We start from the raw sequence: 6,000 nt of genomic DNA on the forward strand, positions 1-6,000 counted from the left end.
TCAAGAAGATTCAAGATTCAAGAAGACTTTATTGTCATTATATGTAAACATGTAACAAAATTTGCGTTCCAGAACATCCATCCAAGAGAAATACAAACAACAGAAACAAACAGGGGAGACAGCTGTCTGAGGTCGTGCAGCCGTTTTGCCGGCGCTACCTTTCTGAGTTTTCTGAGTTAAACAATGACTTTCTTGATGAGTTTGTGCTCAATAGTTTCCTTGATTACAATATGACGATCGTTTATTAAATGATCCCCATTCGAGGCAAAGAATGACAAAGCAGTTTATGCTTCAGAGCAGTGTTAATTTTGACAGCAAACTTTGATTTAGTTTTAGTCATAATTTAGTCATCTGAATAGTTTTAGTTTTAGTCGACAAATTATGGTAAGAATATAGTCGACTAAATCTACAGTGGATTTAGCCGACTAAAATATAAAGAGTGTAAAATGTAAATGCTTTTTCTTCAGTTCCCTTGAATTAGTCATTATACACACTTACACAGAATTAAACATTTATTAAAAGTTATGGAATATTATTAATAATATTAACATTAGCGTTTCACCTGCTTCCCACACACCTGCTCATTAACACCACCTTCCTGAGATAATACAGCGTTTTACAGCAGGACGCTCTGAAAGGTACAGGGCAGTGTTCAGGACTAAGATTATAAAGGCTAATCCACCGCGGTGTGGAGATTTTCTCTAAACACAAACTGGGAAAAACACTTTACCCTGCATGACATTAACATGCTGACCTTTGCATGGAGGTCTGGGTGACTGGTTTGCAGATGTCGTTTAAGATTTGTCGTGTTTTTACCCGAGATACTCGCCCCACATGGTTTACACATCGTTTTATTTAGTTATCGTCTCATTTTGTCATAAAAAAAGGGTCATTGATGAAAACTATGACGAAAATAAATCGTCAACAAAATGAACACTGCTTCAGGGTGTCCGATATTCCTTAGTTTCCCAGTCAGATCCCTCCTTTGTTCATCATTTCTGGTTTGATGCTCGACTCAGGACTGCACAGCCACTGCTTTGTGTAACTCTGGTCATCTTTTATGTACGCTTTATTTTAGTAGCAGTAACACTGGGGAAGAAAGCGAATGCACACATTTCCCAAAATGTGGAGCGATTCCTTTGTATTCAGTTATTAGTGCCTGAATAACAGGCGACCTCACTGCTACGTCTGTAAATGGAGTCTTTGTAAAGTCTGTTGTTCGTACTTCATACTTCTTGATTCATCGGCTGCATGAATCATAGAGAAGAAGACAAAAACAAATGTCTTCCTGTTCTGCTCTCACTGATACGGTGTTCATCGTCTTCCTCTTATAATGCACCATCTTGTCATTTTCCTGTTATAGTGTTGCATCTTCTCCTGTATGATGACTCAAGCAGCTATAAGCATAATGTGACCTTATTGTATTCGACACACCTCTGAAACCATTTTCTTCCCTCACTTGTTCTTTCATGAGAATTTCATGCTGTTTTCTTTTTTTTTTTGTCTTTTTGTTATTGTTCCATCTTCATACAGAGCATGCTGCGCACTGCTGCCCGCTGGTTATGATTGCCACCAAACCTGCGCACATATTTTCTATTCTTTTGTTTCTGATAACAAAGCAAGCTCAGAGTAATAGCACCTCTTTTATTGCCTGTAACAAAAAGCATTATATTGACAACAGGCGAGGTGGCAAAGGAAGTGTGAATTGTTTTTTCACAGGAGGGAGAAGGATTCCCTTCTGCTCAATCAATTATCTTGCTTTTAAAGTCATGTGATCAGCACTGAAATTCCTGTCTGACGGGCAGAATGCATTAAAGATCGCATCTTCTCCCACCTTCAGACACACAATATGAGACACCAGCTGAGAAAATCCTCAAAAACTTCCTCGAAAACCATTTTTCACCTTTTCAGAAGCTACCTCTTTTTCATCTGTGGAAATTAAGAGTGCTTTAGTGTGCAAATGAGACACGAGTATGAAAAGAGATTTTTCTCTCTTTCTCAAGGGTGAACTTTAGGCAAGGGCTCAATGGGCTCAATCAACACAACCGCCTACTTAGAGGTACCGTGGGGTATTTAAACGGTGCAGCCAGGGAAATCAGACGCTTAGCTCTATTTAATGATTTTGTCCTTAAGATATGTATAAATGGTTAAAAGGGAGTGTGATTGCTCAGCTTTCATAAGAACTCTTCTATGGGAAAAGATGCAGAAATGGACGGTGTTGCTTTTGTTGAAAGAATATGATAAAAAAAAAATGAGAGGCTTAGATGCTGTTTTTAATGAGCCAATTTAAGAAGCTGTTAGAAAGCCTGCCATTGCCACAAATATCACAAATTAATTCTTTTCGAGTGATGGGCAAGAAAAAAATTAAACACATAAGGAATATTTTCCTGTTCTTGGCGAGTTAAAACATATATAATTACAGAGGAGAAAAAGAGGTGGAGCCTGCGTTTCTTCTTTGGTTTGGTTTGTAGCCACAAACAGCTCTTTATTTATTTATTCTTTTGGACAGTTGGGTTTCATTTAGAGGTGAAATTGCCATTTCAGCTGCTACAGCATGACTGAATACCAAGCACCCCCGGGACAGCTGTCATACTCTTTAATGACAAACAAAGCAAAGGGAGAAGGTCTCAGTGATCAGTTTTGCAGGTGACAGGCTGGTTTATTAAACCATGGCACCGCCTCATGAGTGTTTTGGTGAGTGTGTTGAATAAAATGAATACTTTTTATTTTTTCCAAGTTTTTAATATATTTTAGTATCAGAGCAAAGTTTGTAGGTTGCTTCTGTTTTTTTTATTATTTTATTTAATCAAACTATCCTTACATCAAATCAAGTGGCTGAGAGCAAAGGGAGGTCATAGCTACTGTTAGCCTGGTATTCCTGCTCAGTGAGTGTAAACTGTTAACTCTGTGTATATGTCAGCGTCCTTCATTAGCTTTAGTTCATTTAACAATGTGTGTGTGTGTGTGTGTGTGTGTGTGTGTGTGTGTGTGAGTGTGCGTGTCGGTCTGTTCTATTGAATATCCTAACAGTACATTTCTTTAGGCTCGAGAATGCCGAGGTCGTGCCTTTAAGGAGCCACACTGAAGAAGGAAAGTCTGCAGTGTTTAAAAAGGGTGTTTGTGAATGAGTTTCTGTACATTTACGTCAAGTCAAATGAGCACTTTGTACCTCTGTGTGTGTTTCTGAATGTTTTGAGTATCCGCAGTAATACATTATTTCTTAATACATCGAAACTTGTTAACATTTGAACCAAGAATTGGCCGACCCAAACACAGCACAAATAACACAGAGTTTTAAAAGGTTTATCCAAGGACTGATGTGCAGTGGAGCATCCATGATGAGCAGATAAGTGAGAGGTGGCTGATGGCTGAAAGGACTGGAGAGTGGCAGGCAGTGACTCAGCTAGCAAGCTACAGATTTAGTCTGCAGGTGGGTAACAAGGAGCCGGCTGGCACACACAGGAAGCCTAGAGCTACAATGAGGAAGACCGGGTCATCTACTAATCAGAAGGTTGGTGGTTTGATCCCTGGCTGCTCCGGTCTGCGTGCTAAAGTATCCTCGGGCAAGATGCTGACCCCCCCCCCCCCAGTCTCCGATGCATCCACTGGAGTGTGAAAGTTAGACAGAAAGCACCTGGGTGTAGAAAGAAGTGCTTCTATGAATGTGTGTGAATGGGTGAATGAGGCATGCTGTGCTCACAGTATTTTAGAACCTGTCTGTTCAGAGCTCAAAGAAAGCTAGCTGGCACGCTGAGAATCAAAACACAGCCTGAATGCATTTCCCCTGACAGCTGGAGCTGCAGAGGCCTGCAGGTTTGCCAGCCAGGTATCTGGAGGGAACCAGAGAGTGTCCATGCCTCCAGGTACCATCACAAAGTAAGATATAGACTGCTTTTCATTATGCTAATGTAGCTCTTCACTTCCTTCAGGTGCAGCTTTTCTTTGCATATTAAGAAGATGTAGGAAGGAGCAACCAAAGTTCCCAGATGGGATTTCCTTGGTTCCAGTGTCAGTTACCTGTGTTGGTATGAATGTCTACAGGTGGTTTCATCCGATGAAATATAAGAGGCATTTATTCATTCATTAAACAAGCAATTAATAGTAGAACACTGTAGTATTCCTGTCTTTGTTACCTGCACAGTATAATAAAATAGAGCTCTGTGTAATTCTACAACACGATGCAATAAAATGATCCTGCATATTCTAATTTGTTAGCTTCACATGACAAAGGGTGATGGCTCATGATGCTGCGTCTCAGGATGTAACTGATCACTGTACACAACACTCAGATTAAGCGCTGTAAGAACAAATTTCCATGAGCCTTCATAATATTCTCAGGCAGAGGTGCAGCATTTATGTCACTAAATGAAAGACTTCTGCACAGGATACACCTGTGTTTCCTCAACTCCTCCAGAAGCCTCCTTTCTCCTCACTCCTCGAGGTGTAGCAGAAGCATTAGAGGTTCCTTCGTGCCGGCGGAGAAGGAACGATTTCCGGATCACTGGAGGAGAGAGGACGCAGCATAATAGAAAGCATCCAAAGGCACGTCCAGAGGGATAGAGGGAGGAAAGGAGTGGGTGAAAGTGTGGAGGGACCACAGCAGCTCTCTTTGGATATTTTTTGTTCCTTTCATTTCCTTTTCTTTTTTTTAAATTCCAGTATTCCCATTGAAGTCTGATTGCTTGGCTTCATCAGCGGATTATTCCAAGTAATTAAGCTCTTTTCATCTGCCTGTTTTCTTCTGTTGTGATTGCTTTTTAATGTGATAATACTGTGTGATTGCATATTCCTCTTAACAATAAAAGCGCTCTGCATTCTTTCTTCTGCACTCATGGCTCATGATGTGTTTTTGTAGTTTGTAGACAGCCAGGCTTTCGCTTCACGGGAAATATTCCTCAGTAGGATGAAATTCTTTGTGTTTTCATGAGATTTGTTGACAAGAAGACAAAGCTGGAAGAAAGCCGGCCTTATTACTAAACCCAACAAACCTGCTACAGTGGTGCTGTTGTTCTGCGGTATATTTAGTACTTGTTTGGGTTCTTCTTCACCTCTTTCTTGTGTCTAATAAAGCCACCATACAATGAGATACTTTGACAGATTTAGCTGTCAGTGATGGATATGTAAATAATTATAGTTTAATAAATGTTTGACTCACTGAATTTATCAATTCTTGCTGCTTTCCATTTTCACATGATAATTAAACTTTCCTTTTATAGATAGATATTATAGTTAGGGCTGGATCAGGTGACCCTGAACCACCCCTTATGCTGCTATAGGCTTGGGCTGCTGGGCGGTTCCCATGATGCACTGAGTGTTTCTTTTCAATCACCTCTTTTCACTCTGCATTTAATCAGTTATTATTAATGATGACTCCCCCCCCCCCCCCCCCCCCCCCCCCTCCCTGAGCCTGATTCTGCTGGAGTTTCTTCCTGTTAAAGGGAGTTTTTCCTTCCCACTGTCACCAAGTGCTGCTCATAGGGGGTCGTTTTGACTGTTGGGTTTTCTCTGTATTATTGTAGAGTCTTTACCTACAATACAAAGCACCTTGGCCTTTTCACCCTATGGCAGGTGGCCCCTGCGACCCTGAGCTGATCAAGTGGTTAAAAACAGGATCAGTCTCCCCTCTGAGCAGTCAGCTCAAGCCAAAAAATTAATAAAATAAAGAAATAAAATTTTCATGTTTGTGTTATCTGCAATCCTTTTTTTCTTTTTTCTTTTTTTAATAAATACTCTCAATATTCGATATTTGAAAGAAAGTTTAAATGTTTACATCTGTATCTGTTTTTCCTTCAGTTTCCTGTTTTTGTTTCCAGCTGGGACTTTGTGTATTTGTGGTTTACAAAAGCAAAAATTAAAGGTTAGCTTTTTGTTTATTTTTCTCTAAGATGCATTTGGGTCCTCTCCTGTCCTCGGCAGTAGGATGTCGGTTTGTATTCTTACTGCTAACTGGCTGTTGTGTAAATACTACTTTTATCTGTTTTCTAACAGATCTGCTCTAAA

The sequence above is a fragment of the Archocentrus centrarchus genome, chromosome 9 (genome assembly GCF_007364275.1).
Source record: "Archocentrus centrarchus isolate MPI-CPG fArcCen1 chromosome 9, fArcCen1, whole genome shotgun sequence".
In the NCBI taxonomy this organism is placed as follows: Eukaryota; Metazoa; Chordata; class Actinopteri; order Cichliformes; family Cichlidae; genus Archocentrus; species Archocentrus centrarchus.